At 43.2% G+C, this 22,215-nt stretch overlaps 1 protein-coding gene across 1 annotated transcript in view; it reads left to right on the top strand.

Annotated features, from left to right (window-relative positions):
* The window catches only part of nlrc5 (NLR family, CARD domain containing 5), a 318,897-nt gene that overhangs the window by 5,607 nt on the left and 291,075 nt on the right, over positions 1-22,215 (top strand). The window contains exon 2 of the mRNA XM_048606000.1: positions 20,807-20,906. The gene's annotated coding sequence lies outside the window, so the exon portion shown is untranslated. The remainder of the gene's footprint in view (positions 1-20,806; positions 20,907-22,215) is intronic.

Below are 22,215 nucleotides of genomic sequence, written 5' to 3'. Positions count from 1 at the left end.
TAAGTTCCACTGCCATTGAAAATCTATTCATTGTAGACACTCTTTAATAATTGTCTGTTGCAGACCTGAGTTACAATATGTACAATAATTGAGATTATCCATGTAGTACCAATGGGAATGAGAGGGTTGATTGCACTCCCACCACCATATCCCCCTACTCCTTCCCAAGAGCTGCTCCACCTTTTCATTCCCAAGAATTGGCCATTTGGTTTAGTTCTCTTGCAGGTTTGTTTAGTTTATGCATTAGTTCTCTCAGTGATTACTGCTGTTCCTTCTGACTATTTCCAATTTAGGACACCATCTGGGAAAGCAATGTTATTTCACTTTAAGCCACTTTCTGGTTGTGGGCAGTCAGTTGTTGGTTGTTGTATTGTTCATTTGTCCTACTTAACCTCAATCTTAAATTGTTTCCTAGTATTTGTGTAATTCATGCGTAGGGAGGAACCCAGGGAAAGTTCAAGAACTCATGTGTTGAGTGTTGTGAGGAACTTGTGACAATGAGTGAATTTTGTCTTTGAAGAAAAAGATTTCAAGCCTGACACATCTTCATATATAGAGTCGGGTATAGAGATTTAACTGCTCCTACATTTTGCCAATTTGCCATCACTGGCAACAAATGCTGGATAATCAAATTGAGAAAAGGTTCTGGTAGATCAATTTTCTAATAGTTGGATCCCCTTCTGCTAAAACCAAATCCAGTCCACTTACAAGAAGTCATGTACTTAAGATTTGGATGCGCACAAACATAGACATAGTTTCTGAGTAGCGCAGCTTACTCTTTCTGTCAAGTCCAGCTCAGATGCACTGTTTTATGAGGAGAGGGTGAGTGGATTGGGCTTGTACTCTTTGTAACTTAGAAGAATGAGAAGGCAATCTTATTGAAATATACAAGACTTTTAGGGGACTTGCCAGAGTAAATGTGGAATGTCTGTTTCCCCTTGTGGAAGAGACTAGGAGCAGAGGGCATTATCTCAGAGTAAGACAGAGATGAGGAATTTCTTCTCTCAGAAGGTAGTGACTCTGTGGAATTCTTTACCATAGAGGGCTATTGAGGTTCAATCATTAATTGCTTTCAAGGCTGAGATAGATAGATAGATAGATAGATAGATTTTAAATTAGTAGGGGAATCAAAGGTTATGGGAGAAAAGGAAGAAGGTAGAGTTGAGGACTATCAGATTAGCCATGATCTCATTGAATGGTGCTGTGAGCCATTGCTCACTGTACTGATTGGTCAAGGGCAAACAGGACAGGAACAAATGCCAGCCTTGCCAGTGATGCCCATATCCCATATAGAAATAATAAAAACAAACTGGTAACACAACTGAATAATTGTGGCTAGATTTTGGTGGACACAATCTTCGTGGAAAATGCTGCCTAATTGATTGGGGAGAAAAAGTATTGTTATTCTTGAGACAAAGGTCAGGCATGAGCAATGGGGCTGCTATGTTCATGTTCTTATCTAAGGCAGCAGACCGAGCATCTTCAATCAAATCAAGAAATGCCGGGAAACACCTCAGCAGCTCAGGCAGCACCTGTGCAGAGAAAAAAACAGACCTAGTATTTCAGGGTTGCAATCGGAAAGGAGGTTGTGGAGTCCCAGTTGATAAATAAATGCAGAAATGGAGTGGAAGGTGGGGATGGGCGGGAGGGGTAGAAGAAAGGATCAGTGATTAGGTGAGTCGTAGCTCAGAGTAAATGGCAACAAGGGATGTCTGTGCCGGCGAAAGGGAGGTTAAAAAACACAGGTGGATTCAGAGGCTGTCTTACTGAGGGTGATAAAGGAGAGGCAGACTTACCGGATCTCCTGCCCGCTCTTTCCTGGCCTACAGCGGTACCTGAAGTCGACACTAAATGTCCCTATGTGCTCAGCTGATAGTATTAACGTGAATGGATGTGGAGTCTTGAGATGTTGGTTCTATGGCCCACGCCTTAACGCTTTTGGGGATCAGGGTGACACCTTACCTTGAGCTCCAGTCAGTCTGATCCTGACTCCCCCACCCCACCTCCTAGTGTGGAGATGTACACAGCTCAAACCCAGCACCCGCCAGGAAACCCACATTTACAGGGAGAATAAAATAGCGTTCTTAACATTGGGCACCAAACTTTGCACGGCCTTCTCTGGTCCGCAAGTTGAAGTGGTCAGGGAGCCCTGCCATCGCTCGGTGGGCGCGGACTCCGGTGTGCCCTCCCTGCCAACCTGGGAATCTTTATTGTGCCACTCTGGGTAACCATCAATTCCGTTTCACTTTCACTTTTGCAGCAGCCCGTGTCTCTGGGGTTCCGGTGCCGCCGCGTACTCTCGGGTAAGAAACGCACCTCCCGTTGGAAAGGAGAACAAACAGGGGGCTCTGTGTGGTGTTTGTGTTCACTTTTTAACCAGGCGGTCAAACGGTCAGGAAATGGATAATCAGTCTGAGTAACTCCAGCGCCTACTGACAAAGATGGACATGTGTGGAGATCTGTAACTGGGCAGGATATCTTTTGGGGGGTGTAAGTGTGTGTGTGTGTGTGTGTGTGTGTGTTGGGGGGTGGGTAAAATAACGAGGAAAGTTGTGGAGTTGGAAGCTTTGCCACTTGGCTGGCACGTGGACGCGATAGCCGTGCCAGGACAGTGCCCACTCTCAATCGGCTTTCTGCTATAGACAGGCCGGGTGGAGGGAACCAGGGCCCGTTCATCCTAGATACCAGGGGCGTACCGTTCACTGTCTCCAGACCAAAGATTACAGACAGCCAGCTAGCTCTCTGGGTGAAAGAGACTTAATTGGAGGGATGTGGTTGGAATAGTTCAAAGCCTCTGTTTGAAATTGGGTTATTGGTGGCTGGGAGGAGGAGCTGCCGGGGTGAAATGAACCTGCACTGATTTGGACATCTGCTTCATTGTCAACATTGTCTTGTTTGTTCGGCTCTGAACTTGTCTCCACTCCTGGAGTCTCGGTTGGAGACTGGCAGAGCAGCTTTCAAATCACTGTGAGCTGGATTTGAGGCAGGGGGACAAATGTGGTCCTCCCCCGTCCGCACTTTGGGTCTGGAGACATTTGATAAAGTCGATCTGTGAGCCCCATCCCGCACACGCACACAAAGAAACTGACACATACTCAATGTGCAGGTGAAACTGGACATCAGGGTCGAAAGTTAGTGCCTTTAGGTAGGAACCTCTACTACAGAAGTCTCAATGGGAAAGAGTAGACGCGTACTGAGGAACAAATATTACTTTTAAAACCAGCTACCAGTCCCTCCGATCAACTCAGCTACTCCAATAGTCAGACTCTGTAGGTACATCATGAACTGTCCTTATAACCATACCTGGGTTAGGAGTCACAACTTGATTATTTTAACAGTTATTACGCATACATCGTTTAATACAACCGCGCTATATGTTTAACTCCCATTTCAGCTTGGAATGCCCGGACCTAACATAGAAAGAACGTTTCCATTAAAAAAAAAGTGATAATGAAAGTGTTTTAGCATCTGTGAATAGCCTCTTGGAATTTGTTTGTATAGATTAAGCTGTATTCCAAATGCAGGCAGTTGTCGAAATAATGTAAATGAGGTGTTTCACTGACTGAAACGTGTTTGTTGTAGGTACAGTGTGCAGTAGAGTTGCATACACAAGTATAGTGTTAGTATTAATGCTTCACCTTCAGGAACCCAGGTGATCAAGTACTGGTAAAGAATTGTAACTTCATTTCCAGACTCAGTGATGGGGGTATGTATCTCCTATACCTGAAAGTGCACCCTAACCAGTGCGGCAGGTTTACGTGAAGAGGTCCATCATTCATAAATAATATTTAAACGTTCCAGGATAACAAAGTGCTGAAAGTGGGGTGATTACGCTCGTTCTGTGGTTTTACAGATAAGGAGAGGTCTGTTTGCGGTCGAGCTTTTTACAGTTACCCTCGGTCACCACCCTGACTTGGGATTATATCCCTCACTGACGCTGGGTCAACATCCTGGAACTGCCTCCCTAACAACCCTCCACCCCAAAGACTACAATCAGGCAGCTCACCGCCGCTTTCTTCGGGGAAGCTAGGGATGGGTAATAAATACTGGCGCCGTCCAGCGGCACCCAACATCCCATGAACAAAAAAAAAGACCTTGAGTTCACGGCAGAGAGGAACATTGTGAAAGCCTTTCGGTTTCTCGCAGTACATCAGGGATGAGCCTGTCCGTTTGCTGCTACCAGAAAACAGGTTGTCCACCCACCCTGCTCAATTTGGAAACAGAACACGATCAAACACTCAACACAGCTCAGACTGTGATAACAAGGTGTAGAGCTTCTGAAGAAGGGTCTAGGCCCTAAACGTCAGCCTTCCTGTTCCTCTGATGCTGCTTGGCCTGCTGTGTTCATCCAGCTCTACACCTTGTTATCTCAGATTCTCCAGCATCTGCAGTTCCTACTATCTCTTCCCCTCTTCAGCCTGGGCCGTGAACAGGAGAGATGGAACACATTGTTGAACAGCGGGGAGGTCAATAGCATTTTAGACTTCACTGACAACCGCACCCGGGTCTTCTCGTGGGATTTGATTCCATTGTAATCCAGGATCCGTAAATCACAATGTATTGGACTCAGGCTATCTGATCATGGAGCCCTCGGTCACCCCCAGACTGAGAATCCAGCTTCCCTGGTTCAAATATTCCCAAGCCTCCATTTATGCTTAAATTCCTGGTGCAGGGCTGTTCCCCGGCGGGCATTATACCATTGAATCGCCTCCACCTTCAGCAGAACCAAGTGTTAACAGCCCGTAAACTTCAGGCCACTCCAGCATCTGTTGGCACCTTAACCTTTGCTCAATGCCCTACATTAGCTCCTGGTTTGTGAGTAGGCCTCTTTGAGAGGGAGTCGAGATGTTCGATTTGATCTGAATGGGCGCTTACCTTTCCAGCATTTGTACCTTGCTGAACCCTTCACTTTAATCTGGCTTTCCAAAGGGAAAAGAGCATTCTCACCCATGAAACGTGTAGAAGTGCATTTCAAACCATCATTACAGACGGGGAGAGTTCAACTCCTCTCCCTATAAAGCATGTTCCCGCTGCTGATGTACTTGAATGTCATCACACTTCTCCTGACATTGACAATGCACAATTAAAACAAAACCCGAAAGAACTGCGAATGCTGTAAACCAGGAAGAAAAACTGAAGTTGCTGGAAAAGCTCAGCAGGTCAGGCAGCATCTGTGAAGAAAAAAATCAGAGTTAACGTTTCGGGTCCGGTGAAACTTCCTCTGAACGGGGGTCACCGAACCCGAATCACTAACTCTGATTTTTTTCTTTACAGACTCTACCAGACCTGCTGAGCATTTACAATGCACACTTTGTCAGGGATTTAACAAGGGCGTTTCTACACAGCAGCCTCCTCCTCCGTGCACAGTGGTTCAAGGGGCCCCTTAGATGGTGCCCACTCCCCATTGAAAAACTCAGAGCGGATGTGATGGACCTTTTTCAGAAAACCGCTGCATCTCTTGGTCAACCTGCTCTGCAAAAGCATATTCCAGAAGGACACAGGCCATGTCTCGGCTCTGTCACATTGGGCAATGCCCAGAGGGAAGGGTCTAGGCCCGAAACGCTGCTGCTTGGCCTGCTGTGTTCATCCAGCTCTGCACCTTGTTGTCTAAGATTGAAAGGCATATCGTCCGCCTCATTTTCAGCTGTCTAACCAATATAACTTGGTGGGATCATACTGACGAGGACTCAAATTGAACCCTTGTGGTTTAAGAGTGAGTAGTAGAGTAGGATTAGGCATAGGCAGCAGTACGTTCCGGTAATATTTGTGCTTGAGTTGGTCATTGATGTTCCTCATTCAAATGACTCTATGGGAAACAATCTCTGAATATTTCACCTAACAGTATCTCTGATCTCCCTGGGTCTTTGTGAATAGTTGTCCAGTTTAATTTCTCTCTCGTAATCCGCTGTCCGAAATGTTCGACTTCATTTGCAGTTCTAATCTTCCGCCCTGTTGCCTGTAATTATATTCACCGTTAAATATTTGCATCTCACTTCATTTTTAAAGTTATATTCAACGGTTCATAAACACGGTGCTCCGATATTTATTGTTACAATGTATTTTAGTTCCATTGAAAGGAGAAGGTTACTATCCGGGCGCTTGCTTGATAAAAAGTAGCCGCAGCAAGGTGTATTCACATTCTGATACGACGACAGTGTGGTAATGTTTTGGTGTATGTGGTCACTGTTAGAGATCACTGTTAATTCTGCAGTGGGAATCCCTGTTCAGTCGGTGTGCGTTCAGTAAGTTTCAGAGGGTTCGAATGTAACATTGAGTGTTTGGAATGGAGTTTGACTGGAGGGTCAGTTCTGACTCTGGTGCAGGGCTGATGCATTAGAGCAGTGAATGGTGGATTCAGCTTCATCTGCCTTTCCCGTCAGCGGTCAGCAATGGAGAAGGCGGAACAAAACTGCATTGCAGCGTTCCTTGTCAGCTTCCTGGAAACCAAATAACGATTGAGACAGTGAGATGGCACGAAGTGCAGATGCTGGAAGTCAGACTCGATGCAATGTGGAGCTAGAGGAACACAGCAGGTCAGGCAGTATCAGGGGAGCAGGAAAGTCGACTTTTCGGGGCGGGACCCTTCAACAGGACTGGGAGGGGGAAGGGACTTCAAAATAAGTAGAGGGAGGGGGGGGGACTGGGGAAAGGTAGGTGGGATGGTGATAGGTGGATGTAGGTAGAGGGTTTTGGAGTCAAAAAACTGGAGATGCTGTTGTCCAAGGTAACCAAACAGGAGGCTGGAAGAACACGGCAGACCAGGCAGCATCTGGAAGAAAGGAGCAGTCAATATTTCAGGTATTACCCTTCTTCAGGATCCTACAGTCCTGCAGAAGTGTAATACCCGAAACGTTGACTGCTCCTTTCCTCCAGATGCTGCCTAGCCTGCTGTGTTCTTCTAGCCTCCTGTTGTCTACCAGGCGGTTGTGGAGATAGGTCAGTGGGAAGGGAGGGGCAGATAGGTGAGAAGGAAGATGGGTAGGTAGGGATGAGAGGGAAGGTTGGACATGGGATGAGGCCATGGGTGGGGAGATTTTGAAGCTGGTGAACTCTATGTTGAGGCCATTCGGCTGTAAGCTCCCCAGGCAGAATATTAGGTGTTGTTCCTCCAGTTTACGTGTGGCCTCATTGTGACATTGGAGGAGGCCCAGGATGGACATGTCACCAAGGGAGTGGAGGGGGGGGTTGAAATGGCAGGCAGCTTGAAGGTGGTGTTGACTGGAGCGTACAGAGCGCAGGGGCTCCGCGAATCGCCTGGCCTCATCTCACGTCCAGCCCTCCCTCTCATCCCCGCTTCCTTGGTCTGACCTAACCTGTCCATCTTCCTTCTCAACTATCCACCACACCCTCTCCACTGACCAATCTCCACAACCCCCTAACTGCATCCACCTATCACCATCCCACCTACCTTCCCCGGCCCCAGCTCCTCCCTCTATTTATCTCTGAGCTCCCTTCTCCCTCCCAAGCCTGATGAAGGGCCCCCACCCAAAATATCGACTTTCCTGCACCTCAGATCCTGTATGAGCTGCTGTGTTCTCTAGCTCCACATTTAATCGATTATAGTTGTAAGGACAGTTCATGATGTGCTTACAGAGTCTGACCATTGGAGTGGCTTAGTTGATTAGAGTTTGATCGCAGGGACTGGTAGCAGGTTTTAAAATTGACATTTGCTCCTCAGAAGGTGCCTATTCGTGTTCACCCGTTGATCAAGGTGGGGGGGGGGGGGGGGGGGCCCGTAATTCATAATACCCTCAAACGCATCTCCTGCATTTCCCGCACTTCACAATTGTAACAATTGAGATAGTGATTGCTTTGTAAATCAGGAACAAAAACAAAGTTGCTGAAAAAGCTCAGCAGGCCTGGCAGCATCTGTGAAGAAAAAATCAGAGTTAACGTTTCGGGTCCGGTGACCCTTCTTCAGAACGATTCTTTCAGGTTTTTATTGCTTTGTAAATATCTGCAATAACAACATTGGGGTGACCGGGGCAAAATGCATGGATATAATATCTTGGACCAACATTACTTTGAAGAAATTCCATATTTATATCCATCCAGCTCACATTACCGATCCCATTAGGGAATCAATGTTCATCATTTGGAAAGTACAAGAAAACCTTGTATTTCCATATGAACTTTCACCGTCCCATCTCGTCCGTTACAGCAAATATCTTTTGCAATGTCGGACGGTGATTTAACTGGTCTCAAGTCGCTCTGTGATTTGCATCATTTTCTGCTATGTTCTGAGGCTCTCAACACACTCACTTTAAATATATATACAATCTGGAGTGGTAACACATTCCGTGTGTTTGACACCAGCATCCAGCTAGGAACTGCTGGAGAGTGCTGTGCATCCTTGACGGTTTATGGGTGTATGAACCACATTCATCTTCAGATGCCCTTTTATGTAGTATGCTCTGCAGCTGCTGTTTAGTTTTTGATTTTTTTTCCCAGTTCTCCGAAGACAAACCAAATTTCTTCTAAAGTAGATAATACAATCAACTGTGGCTGCAGGAAATATGAAACAGCGACAGAGTACTGGAGAAACTCAGCAGATCTCGCAGCATCTGTGGAGTTCCTTCTTCAAAACCGCACTGGGTGTATGCGTTTGGATGTGTGTGGGTGGAAGTAGGAGGCTTGTAAATGTTTGAACTCAGAGACTCTGAATGTCCCGTGAAGAGGAGTTAAACTTTCATCACAATGCTGAAGTTATACCTTCAAACAAACAACCTATGGGCAAAATGGCGAATATCAGGGGCAATTTAAAATTGGCTTGATAAAGATTTAACCTAATGGGTAACAATTTAGCATTGGAAGAAGAAACGCGTAGGGAGAACTCAGAGAGAGAATGAGAGCAAGTGTTTTGGGAGTTGACTTTCAAACTCTCTTGTGATTCTGATCGTTCTTCGATTTGTACTGAGCATTTGCCTCAAAGGAGATCAATTCAGTTCTTGCCAGTTACGAGTGGAAAGCCTTCGGCTAAAGACAGAATAAAATGGAAACTATTCGCAAAATCGAGAAAGTGATTCTCGGAAGTTACTTTGATTCACAGCGCGCCTTTGACCTCGCTAATATTTTGTGTAAAACTCATCGCAGCAACAAATCTGTTTTTAATTAGTAATGAGTGATAGGAGAGAATGCATCAGTTTTGAACTTTACTGGATAGAAAAATAACACGGTGCGTTGGAGACAAGGGACACATTGGAATCTTGCACAGGGAAGGTATGTAACCTAACAATGCCAGTGGCGGTGAGGAGTTTGATACTGAGGAGACTTGAGGAGATATTTATTTGCCAGGATTCCTTGTATTTCACCATTACTTGGGCTCGTCATACAGTGAAAGGGGTCACGAGACTGTCTCACCTTGCTGTGAAGTACAATGGTACAACTGAGCACCTAAATCCTAGCGGCATTTAGTTGTTTGAACATTTCTCCTTTTGCTGATGCCACAGTTTATTGTAACGTAGCAGCTACTTTCAGTTTCACTTCTTGTCAAAACTACATACGAATCATTTCTGTGCTTTTGCCTACTTTTTTTTTGTTCTTTATTAACGGTGAGATTCTGCCGAGAGGCCAGTTCAGAGTTAAATCGGCGAGGTGATGCTGTGCCTGGGAATTGCGTCGCTGCATTGATAGAAGACGCAACGCCAGAACCAATCTCAGATTGTGTTCGCACCTTTGAGACATAGAATTGGTGCAGCACTGACACCCGAAGTTAAGAGAAATCTGTCTATTAAAAACTGTTTACGGTGAATTCGGGATCAGGGCAAATGACGGTATATTTCTGCAAACTAATCCGATTGGAGAATCCTTGCTGAGCCATGTGGTCTGAAACAGGTAGAGCAAATTAGAATAGAGTGTTTAATCATTAACGATGAACAATCTTTCTTAGTCCCTGGGGATCCAGGAGAACTTTCGTCCCTTTTTGGAGGAACCAGTGCAGATCCTGCCACATCCATGGAGAGAGAGCCACCTAACGTTTTGAGTCTAGGTGACTCAGCAGAGCTGACGAGAAGTTTGGAGGGGACAGGATTTAAATTAATTTAGAGTCGTCTATGTTCGAAACGTTAGCTTGCTCTCGCTCCACGGATGCTGCTTGACACACTGTGATATCCAGCATTTGTTGTTTTTAGTACAGATCCCAGCAATTTGCTCCTACAGGCTCTGCCACATGTCGGGGGAGGGGGATAGGTGGATTGTTTAGAGGTTAGTGTGCTCCCTCTGATGCCTTGACTTTGACTCTACACATACTTGAAGTCTCTCTATGTGTTTGGTACCTTTCGAATTGAGTCAATTTTAGGTCAGACACAAACCGGCGGCTGTTAAACCTCTTCAAGAACATCCCTAAAGTGTTTTCGCTGTTCACCTGGGAATTTTATATTAGGATAGAGTTCCAAATATAACAGTTGGTTCAACACTCTATTATCAGGCATGCCAATGACCAGCAGAGCTGGTTTGAGTGATTAGCACGGTAATGTTGGACAAGGCAAACGGAGTTTAATTTAAATGAACGTGAAGTGTTACATTTTGGTAAGGCAAATCAGGGGAGGACTTAATGGTGGGGTCCTGGGCAATGTTACCAAACAAGGAGACCTTGGAGTACGGGTTCATGGTTCCTTGAATGTGGAGTCACAGCTAGACAGGGGAATGGAGATGGTGTTTGGTATGCTTGCCTTTATTGGTCATTGCATTGAGTATAGGAGTTGGGAAGTCATGTTGCAGCTGTGCAGTACATCGATTAGGCCACTTTTGAAATACCGTGTTCAATTCTTATCTCCCTGCTATAGGAAAGATGTTGTTAAACTTGAAAGAGCGTAGATAAGATTTACAACAATGTTGCCAGGGTTGGAGGGAGAGGCTGAATAGGCTGGGGCTATTTTCCCTGGAGTGTCGGAGGCTGAGGGGTGACCTTATAGAAGTTTATAAAATCATAAGGGGCATGGATAAGGTGAATAGCCAAGGTCTGTTTCCCTAGGGTGGGGGAGTTCAAAATAACGGGCATATTTTTAAGGTGAGAGGAGAAAGTTTTAAAAAAAGACATGAGGACAACTTTTTTACACAGAGAGTGGTTTGTGTGTGGAATAAACTGTCAGGGGAAGTGGTGGATGCCAGTACAGTTACAACATTTAAAAGACATTTGGATAAGTATATGAATAGGGAAGGTTTGAAGGGATATGAACCAAATGCAGGCAAGTGGGACTAGTTTAGTTTGGGAACATGGTCAGCTTGGGCTGGTTGGACCAAAGGGTCTGTTTCCATGTATAACTCCAAAACTCTAAATAATTGAGAAGTTTCTGTATGCTGAAAATGAAACTATTGGATTGTTATGAACAACTTGCGTAGTTCACTAATGCCCCTTTGTGGAAGGAAATTTATTAATGTTGTTTTCCTTGGAGCAGAGGAGACTGAGAGTGGGGCACATGACTATGATGTATAACATTATGAGGGGCATAGAGAGGGTTGGCAGAAAGAAACTTTCCCCCTGGTGTGGGATCAATGACAAGGAGCATAGTTTTGAGGTCAAGGGCAGGAGGTTTAGAGGGGCTTTGAGGAAAAGAAAATCACTAAGAGGGTGGTTGGAATCAGGAATTCACTGCCTGTAAGGATGGTAGAGGGAGAAGCTTTCATAATATTGAAGAAGTATTCAGATGTGTGCTTGCAAAACCAAGGCATACAAGACTATGAGCTAAGTGCTGGAAAATGGGATTAGAATAGTTAGATGGCTGTTTTTGATTGGTGTAGATTCAATGGGCCAAAAGACCTTTCTCTGTGCCATGGACCTCTATAACACTAGGAAATCTGCCATTGGTATCTGATCTGCGTAGAACAATAATGCAGTTAACATTTAACTAACATGTCAAAGAATTGTACATTAGAAGGCAGCTGATAATACTTTCATAAGGGAAGTTAGGGATGGACAATAGTATTACTCAGAACCCATAAAGTGAATTTGGTTAAAATAGCAAATAATCATATACATCAAGGGAAATAATAAATACAAAAGGATGGGATTAAAAGAAAGAGAAAAATATGCTTTATTTTCCAATCTCAAACAACTAGATGATATATTTAATAATCATAAGCAGAATGGTTTCCCTTAATTCCTATAATGCAGATATAGAAAAAAAAATTATCACAGACACAGACCAGCAACATTAATAATTAACATTTATATAATGGCTTTCATGATAACACAGTTCCCCAAATTGTTTTGGAGTCAATGAAGTCCTTTTGGAAATAAGATTTGCCATATATGGGTTGGTATGGTGGCTCAGTGGTTCGCACTGTTGTTTCACAGCACCAGTGATGTGGGTTTGATTCCAGCCTTGGGCAACTATCCGTATGGAGTTTGCATGTTGTCCCTGTGTCTGCATGAGTTGCCTCGCACAGTCCAAAGATGTGCAGGTTAGGTGGATTGGCCATGGGAAATACAGAATTATGGGCTGGGGTTTGGGTCTGGGTTGATGCTCTTCAGAGGATTGTTGTGGTCTCCATGGGCCAGATGGCCTGCTTCCACACTGTAGGGAGTCTATGATTATATGTTATGGTGATGTTGAAAACTACATAGAATATATGAGGGAAATACATTGGAGGGATTGTATGAAGAAAGCTGGGAAGAAGCTTATGTTGAACTATGCATGAGCATTGACCTACTGAACCAAATGATCTCTTTTTGTGCTGTAAATTCTATGTAAGATTATGTAATAATCCATCTGTAAAACTGGAGATTGTAAGGGGTACTGCTGAGAAATTATGGATCAAGTGCTCCTGACTTAAGGATCATTATCTGTAAGACGTAGGTTTTCACTGGACATTCCTGATTGGGGAATCAGCCTATGGTCTGAAAGCTTCAAGTTTTTTGTTGGCACATTTAGTGACCATGACCTTACTTCAAATTTACACCATGTATGGTTCTAGACTACCACTGTGCTGGTTTCACATCACACCAATGTGCAAAATGTTCCTGAATCCTGACTTATGGTTTCTCCAGTCACCGGAGCAAAGCAGAAGGAGCCTGTCTGGACAAGGATGCTCTACTCTGGCTAGCTTTAGCTCTGTAATACCACTACACACATGACTTTAATGCTGAACCTGTTGTGCAAGCAAATCCTAAATTACTCAGGTAGCCACATATTGAATCAATAATCTCGCACTGAGAATATCAGGAAAGAAAGGTTGTAGGGATAGAGGTTTCTTGTGCAATAAACCTCAAATACACCACATTAAGGGGAATGAGGGACAAGTAAAGTTGTTGAGGAAGCTTAAATAGAAACAGACCAATGTTGAATAAGAGCTCAAATATAACCTTGTGATTGGCACCTGCTGAACATCAATATATATATGCTATGCCTCATCATTCTTTATAACCTCTGAATGTATGAAGAACGTTGGTCAGGATTTTGAAGTTGGATGGTGAACATATAGTGCTTAATGCTGCTATGACCAGGTGAGGAGGGGTGATCAGCTCTCCTCTTTTTAACCCCCACTAGGTCAGTTGCAACCAACATTTATATTTCTTTCGGACATGGAGTATTATCCTTTGGTTAAACTTAGCTAACCAGGTCAAAAACGAAGGGGAACCAGTTCTAATGTTTTCTTAAATCAAAGAGAGGGGAGTTTTATTATCTGTTGATCCAAAGTAAAACAGGAAACCATGATATCAAACACAGCACAGGTAATAACGTTTCAAACTACATGTGGGGAGGATGGTTGTACAGACAGAAAGGCACAAGTGGTTGCAATTTAACTGTTTTCGAGTATTTGAGTGAAACCTGAGTCCCAATGGTTGTTGTCCTGTTTCCTCAGGAGTGGCAAAGCTGGATTAATCTTGAGTTCTTTGTGCACAATTGTTGTCCCAAGTTGCTTTGTCCCTGCAATTATTGTATAGACTTTTGAGACTGAGCTTCAAAGAGAGAGACAGAGAATATCTTCCACTTATAGAGTTATATAGAACGGAAACACATCCTTCAGTCCAACCAGTCCACACTGAACATAATCCCAAACTAAACTAGTTCCACCTGCCTGCTCCTAGCCTATATCCCTACAAACCTTTCCTATTCATGTACTTATCCAAATATCTTTTAAATCTTGTAATTGTGCCCTCATTCACCACTTCCTCAGGAAGTTCATTCCACATGCAAACAACCCGCTGTGTGAAAAACTTGCCTTTCATGTCTTTTTTAAATCTCTCTCCTCTCACCTTAAAAATGTGCTCCCTGGTCTTGAAATCCCCCATTCTAGGCAAAAGACACCTGCCATTAACCCTATCTATTACCCTCATGATTTTATAAACTTCTATAAGGTCATCTCTCAACCTCCTACGCCCCAGTGAAAAAGTCCCATAATTCTTGAATGCAAATCAATTTCTCCTTCTTCCTGCCCTACTGCTCAGAAGCAGCTGTTGATCAAGGTTCCTTTGTATATTCTTGAACTTGATCATCATTTTGTTTAAAGCTATATATGACCTTTCATCTCAACATTTAACTTCCAGAAAGATGTTTAAATATAGGAGAACTTGATTTGAGTTTCAATGTCTTTTCATAATGATGTTCATTTTGGCTCCGATCAATCCTCGTTACTGTTGACTTTGTGAGTGTGGTTCAACCTAGTCAGGTGATCATTGCAGCCAATTTAGATCTGTATTTGATATTTTTAACCCATTTTATACTCCATGAAGATGGTAAGTGTTGAATACCGCTCTCCATTTTTACTACAATTGTAACAATATTCATTACATGTACAGTTGCCCAAAGACTGAGGGTTATAAAGGTTCTGATATGTGGCATCTAGTTGTGTATGACCATTGTAGAAAGAGCTTATTGATTCGACCAAATTGCAGAATCTATAAATGTAGAATCCAAACCAGGAATTGTAAATTGGAATGTTTAATTCAATGTAAAATCATATTTAGAAAATGCAATAAATAAAAGAAAATTAAGATGAAATTAACAGTGACAAATAAAAGAGACAAAAAAATAAGTTTGAATATCACTAATTTTATGTTCTAAAATATCTCTAACAATAATTAATATATAAAGGATGGAGACTCCTCATTTGTTTAGTTTTCAGTGACAGAAACTTTATTTGATAATACTATAAAACAGGCTGCTTTGGTTTGGAAGACATCATGCTTCTTAAATGATTTTGGAGCTCCACTCATCCACATAAGTGGAAAGTATTCCATCACCAACTATATCCCTGTGCTTTCACTGTAACTGGATTAAAATTGTGGAGCTCAATCCCTTACAATACTATGGAAGAGTTCACAGCACAAGGAATGCAGTGATTCAAGAAGGCAGCTCGCCCACACCTTCTGACGGACAATTAGGGATATGTGAAAAATTCTGGCCACTTTAGCAATGCTCATATCCTAATGATACACATTTAGAAAAGAATGGTAAAATTCAGCAGAATCAACATGAATTTATGAAGGGGAAATCATGTTTGATAAATGTGTCGGAGGGTGTTACTTGAGTATTGATAAAGGAGAACAAGTGGATGTATGTATTTGGAGATTCAGAAAGCTTTTTATCAGGTCCCACAGAGGACGCTACTGAGTACGATTAGAGAGCACGGTATTGGAGATAATATACAGGGATGAATTAAGAATTGGTTAGCACAATGTAAGCAAAGAGTGGGAATAAATAGGTCATTCTCAGGATAGCAGGTTGTTACTCATGGGGTATAAGATTCACAGATATTCACAATCCATAGAAATGATTTATATATGGGACCAAATGTAATATCTCCAAATTTGCTGATGGCACCAAAAGTGGGAGGGAATGTAATTTGTGAAGAGTTTACAAGGTGGTTTCAAGTGGACTTGGACAAGATAAGTGAATGGCCTGGAACATTGCAAAATGAATATTATATGAATAAATGTAAAGTTATTCACTTTGTTAGAAAAAAGCCCCAGAAAAAAGCAGAATATTTCCTAAACGGTGAGTGGATGGGAAGTACGGGTGTAAAAAGGACCTGAGTGTCCCTGTTCATGTTTCAGTTCATTCACATGCAGCAAGCAATTTGGAAGGCCAATACAATGCTGCCTCCATCGCAAGGAGAGTAGAGTACAGAAGTGAAGATGTCTTGTGGCAATTGTATAGAGTCTTTCTGAGACTTCATTTGGAGTATTGTGTACAGATTTGGTCCAGTTATCTGAGGAGGGATACACTTGCCATAGAGGTAGTGCAACCATATTAGTCCCTGGGATGGTGAGAATATGTTATGAGAAGAAATTAAGCAGATTCAGTACGTATTTCCCCGAGTATCAAAGAATAAGGGATGATCTCATCTAAACTTACAAAATTCTTACCTGGTGGATGTAGATGAGATATTTTCCCCAGCTGGTGAGTTTAAAATCAAGGGACATAATCTCAGGATTTTTTTTGTTCATTCAAGGGATGAGGGTCTCACTGGCCAGGCCAGCATTTATTGCCCATCCCTAATTGCCCAGAGGGCAGTTAAGAATCAGTTACAATGAGGGGTAGCCTGCTTAAGAAATGAGATCAGAAGGCTTCTTTGGAATTATTTGGAATCACTCTTTGGAATTCTCTACTCTGAGCTGTGGAAGCTCAATTATTGAATACATTCGGGTGGCTTAGTGGTTAGCATTGTTGCTTCACAGCACCAGGGACCCTGGTTCAATCCCACCATCGGGTGACTGTCTGTATGGAATTTGCACATTCTCCCCCATGTATCTGTGGGTTTCCTCCCACAGTCCAAAGATATACAGGATATGTGGATTGGCTGTTTTAAATTGCCAATGGTATGCAAGCCAGGTGGATTAGCCATGGGAAATGCTGAGTTGCAGGGATGGGATAGGGGAATAGGTCTGGGTGGGATGCTGTTCAGAGGATTGGTATGGGCTGAATGGTCTACTTCTGTTCATGCACTCTTAAAAAAAAATCACATAGGCTTGACTGGCAAAGCTGCAACCTTTCCTGGCATGTTCTTTAGTTACCTATTGGGTAAAATACCACAACTTCATACCTTCATGTGTCTGAATGCTGAGACTATTGACCAGGTACCGGTGTGTTAAAGCTTGTGAAGGAGCAGGGTCAGAAAATCAGCCTTCTGACACCCATGTTTAACTGTGCATGTGCAGATACCAAATATTGTTGTTCAGTTTACTCCTTAATTACATTGAATGCTGATTGCCTCATCCTCATTCTAGTGGCAAAGTGCAGGCCATTAAAAAGTTTGAACCTCAGTCAACAATATAAATGGATTTAGACCAAATGCACTTATAAGATATCTGTTCCTCTTTCTCGCTACTAACTCAGAAAATATTTTGTTGAAGTAAACTATTTTATTTCCATGTTGACTACGCTTTAATAAGATAAATTTCCATTATAAATAAACCTTAATAAGATAAATAAGTACACATTTATTAAGTTGAAAGACAATGTTTGGTTGTCTACCATACAAAGATGTTAATGTGATATGTGACAGAAATATTGGACTTACAGTGATTCATTATGGAAAGATAAGATTTGGGTGAATATGCCATACAATAGCAAGGCTTGGGCTGGTATCACCATAAGTAGGCAACGCATGGAAAAATATTCCAGGGCATGGTAGGTAATGAGAGGCATTTTAAGCACTGACTTGTATAATTTGGATGTGTTGGAACTTACCCTAAAGGCTAGTTAAATTTTATGTTTGTGGATTCTGGAATTTGTACCTTAAATTGGTTCCATTTGGAGAAGAAGGATATATGCTATGTCCTGTGACCCCTATCATCTTGCATTCCTAAACCCACAAGGGATCATTTGGGAGAGATGTAGCCAAAGGAGATTAAATGCTTCTTCTGAATGGAGGAGTGACATTCAGTCTGCTTTATAAAATTCAGTCTGGTTCACCAACACAACAGCAGGCAGCAAGGTTAGTGGAAAATAACAATGGCCTTCTATAAGACCATAAGAAATAGGAACAGGCCGTTTGCCAAAAATTGGATTCTGGAGAAGTAGCAGAGGATTGGAAATTGCCAATGTGATACTCCTATTCCAAAAGGGAGGGAGGCAAAAAGCAGCTGATTAACTGATTAGCCTAAAATCTATTTTTGGAAAAACGTGGGAATCAACAATTAAGGAAATAATAGCAGCACATTTGGAAAATCATAATTTAGTCAAGCAGAGTCAGCATGTAAGGCAAATCATGTCCTACTAATTTATTACAGTTTTTCGAGCAAATCTTAAACAGAGTGGATAGAGGGGAACCTTCAGATGTATTTGGACCTCCAGAAGGTATTCAACAAGGTACCTCACAAAAGGTAAGATAAGAGCCCACAGTGTTGGAGGTAGTATATTTGCATTGATTGAGAATTGGCTGATGGGCAGAAAACAGCAAGTGGGAATAGGGGTTTTCTGTCCAGTTGGCAACCAGTGACCAGTGGGGTTTTGCAGAGATCAGTACTGGGATCACAATTGTTTACAATATATATTAATAACTTGGAGGAAGGAAGCGAATGTACTGTAGCCAAATTTGCAGGTGACACAAAAATAGATGGAAAGGCAGGTTACAAGAGGAACACAAACGGTTTAGAGAGACATTGACAAGTTATGTAAGTTGGTAAATGGAGGAAAATGTGAAGGTGTTCATTTTGGAAGGAGAACAAAAGAGCAGTACTACTTAGAGAGAAAAACTGCAACACAAAGGGACTTGGACATAAAGCACAGAAAGTTAGCACAGAGGTACAGCAGGTAATCAGGAAGGCTAATGGAATGTTGACTCTTATTTCATGGTGTTTGGAGTATAAGAGTAGGGAAGACTTATCACATCTGTAGTGCTGATGACACCACATCTGGAGTACTGTGAGCAGTTTTCATTTCCATATTTAAGAAAAAGTATTTTTCTGTTGGTGGGCAGTTCAGAGAAGTTTTGCTCGGATGATTCCTGGTACAGAGGGATTGTCTTATGAGTAAAAGCTGAACAGGTTGGGGGTCTCCCCACTGGTATTCAGAATTCTTCAGGGCTTAACGGAGTAAACGCTGAGAGGATGTTTCCCCTCATGGGAGAGTCTGGGGCTAGAGGGCACAGTCTCAGAATAAGGAATGGCAAACTTAAGACGGAGATAAGATAGAATTGCATCTCCCAGTGGGTTGTGAGTCTTTGGAATTCCTTGTATGTATTTAAGACTGGGAGATAGATTCTTGATCAGTAGGGGGATCAAGGGTTATAGAAAAAACTCAGGAAAGTGGACATGTGTAATGTTGGATCGGCCGTGATTTTATTGAATGGCAGAGCAGGTTCATTAGGCTGAATAGACCATGCCTGCTCCAATTTTGCATGATCTTGAATACCTATAGTGGTGTTTCTGGGGCACTGCTGGTAATCACTGCTCTTTTTAATATGTTTAAATGATCTTACCCTGGGTAGGAAAGCCATCATTTCAAAGTTTACCAAAACTTGGAAACTTGGAAAGTAAACAGCGAAGAGGATTCTAACGTGCTTCAGGAGAATAGAGCAATGAAATGGGACAACATATGGCAAACAAAATTTAACAATATGGGGTCTGAAATGATTCATTTAATAAGGGAAAAGGATAGGTGACAAAATGAGTGCAAACTGAGGGAAGTTATAATAAACCTATATGAAACCTATATGAATGCTAATTCTGGGGGCACCAATGTTTAAGAAAGGTGTCAAGACCTGAGAGGAGATGCAGGAAAATGGGATAGTAATAGGACTTCAGTCACATGGACAGCATGGAGAAACTGGGGAGATTTGACACAGGTATTCAAAATCGGGAAGGGGTTTGAAATTGTAATTAAGAAGGAAATGGTCCCACTTGTGAAAATGCTGACAATCGGTGGGAACAAAATTGAGGTAATTGGCAAAAGAATCACAGACAATGAAATGCAGCGTGTGTTTCTGAGCTGCAATACACACCAGGAAGGGAGATGGTGGGGAGCTGACTCAATAACTTTTAGGAATGAGTTGGATCAATCCCTGAAGGGAGAAGTGAACGGGTAGAGAGAGAAAGTGCAGGGAAATGAGACTAAGTGGATAACTTTTCCAATGTATCTCTGGTTGTCCAGTAATCTCAGTGGGATATTAGCGTGAAGGTTCTGGTGAAAAGTGGCATTCCTGAAAAGCTGACTCTCTCTTTGCAAAGGCACTGCACTGTATTTCCAGAGATAGCAAGAACTGCCGATACTGGAGTCAGGTCTAACACAGTGTGGAGAAGGGTCCCGACCTCCAATGTCAACTTTCTTGCTCCTCTGTTGCTGCCTGGCCTACTGTATTTCCAGCATGTTCTGCTTCTAGTTCAGGATCATACTGTGCACATGAACTAACACAGAAAGAGGAAAGTAAATCGAGCTAAACAATCACATCGGATGTTAAAAACAAGACGGTATCTAGCATCTGCAGCTCTTGCTATCTCTGAATGATTTATAGCCCACATCGGAGACTTAAAGGGCAGCATGGTGGCTCAGTGGTTAGCACTGCCGCCTCACAGTGCCAGTGACCCGGGTTCGATTCCACCCTCGGGCGACTGTCTGTGTGGAGGATGCACATTCTCCCCGTGTCTGCGTGGGTTTCCTCCCACAGTCGAAAGATGTGCAGGTTAGGTGGATTGGCCATGTTCAGGGATGTTTGGGTTAGACTTGGGGAAATGCAGGGATAGGGGATGGGTGGGTCCGGGTGGGATGCTGTTCCGAGGGGCGGTGTGGACTTGTTGGACCGAATGGCCTGTTTCCACACTGTAGGGATTCTGTGATGTTAAATGCTGGTTAGCATGCGAGCGCAGACTAGTAGACGATGAAGGGAAGTGTGATATGATTTTTGTTTTTAATTGTCCTCCCAGCATGAAGCTTCGCCCGGTACTGTGGTAACTTCTTCTCGGCGAATATTGGGAGCGAATGGCTTGTGAGCTTGAGAAAGCTGCGGGCACCTGAACGTCACAGGTAAGCAGGACTTGTCAATTTTCCAAAGTCATTCGCGAAACCGCTGCAGTCCCCCTCACCCTCCCCGGGGGGCTGTACAAAGCACCTCCACTGTGTCTTCAACTCCCCACCTAGTTTGGGCTCCAGACCAGCTGTCAGGAGCCACGTGATTTTCTGTAAGTCTTCATATAGTTTCCCGGAAAAAATCTGCGAGAGAAGCTGCTTTCAGTTTCGAAGCGAGTGGCGTTGAGCTTCGTGCCGCTGGATGAGGAGCCGTTGGCGCTAGGGTAGGTAGAAGGTAGACAGTCTTTAACACCCGACTGCTCTGGCTAGGGGCAACTTTTCATTGAATACCGTGCGTTTGAGCTGTCCAGCCAGACCTCTCAGCAAACTCCCAATTCTCCAGCCGGCTTCTAGAGAATTGAGTGGTTGTCAGAGCTGCAAAGAAGCCAGTGATTGTTTCACGTTTGTTTGTTTTAAGCTTGTAGACATGCAAGCACGCCGGCGTTTATGTTTTAAAATCTGTATATGTCACGGAAGTTGGACGGAGCTGCAATTAAACTTCAGTCCTTTGTCTCCCACGGACAGAAAGCGATCAGAGAAAGAACGCGTGTAAAACGCAGAACGACAGTGGGATGAGAGAATGAGGCAGAGAGACTGGCAAAATACAATAGTAAGATGTAGGGACGTTGGCATGAGGAATGATTACAAGTTTTAGAGACAGGAATGTGAAGGTGGACTTGTTATCACAAATTACAGAGTTATGAGTGCTCGTTTGATAGGCGTTGGCAATGATTTTGAACCGCATTTTCTTTGTGGCTGATGCGTGGTGCTGATTTAGGTTTTGTCCAGGAGCCTTTGTGAGCGCCTGTAAGTTGGGACTGTAGGATTTGGGCCCAAAGTGGGAACTTTCACGATCATATGATGTTCATATCTTCATGTGATAGAAGTGCTCACGTGTGGTGAACAGTGTCTTATAATAATTATCAACAGAAGTGGAGTCTTCCCATCCGTGCGCTTTCCCTTTTATTTTCTCCCTCTGTCTGTTGCATAGCTCTTCTGTTATTTCTCCTCTTCCCACTATCCTGCCATGTCCCACAGGTATTGACCACCATCTGGCTATTGCCCACATTCAGCAACTCGGTATCCATGCATCCAGACCTTTCAACATCAGAATGACAGGAATTGGGAGCAGTTTCTGGCTCCCAGTATTCAGAAGCAACAAGCCCATTTGCAGTGCCCATTTGCTGTACTTCTGACTTGTGTTAGGACTGAGGCTGGAGGAGTACATTGTTGTTTTAGTTCCACTGCTCCTCAGGTCACAACCAGT

This window comes from Rhincodon typus, chromosome 15 (assembly GCF_021869965.1).
Source record: "Rhincodon typus isolate 14 chromosome 15, sRhiTyp1.1, whole genome shotgun sequence".
In the NCBI taxonomy this organism is placed as follows: Eukaryota; Metazoa; Chordata; class Chondrichthyes; order Orectolobiformes; family Rhincodontidae; genus Rhincodon; species Rhincodon typus.
The sequence above is the reverse complement of the archived record's forward strand: the minus strand, read 5'-3'. Positions and strand labels throughout refer to the sequence as shown.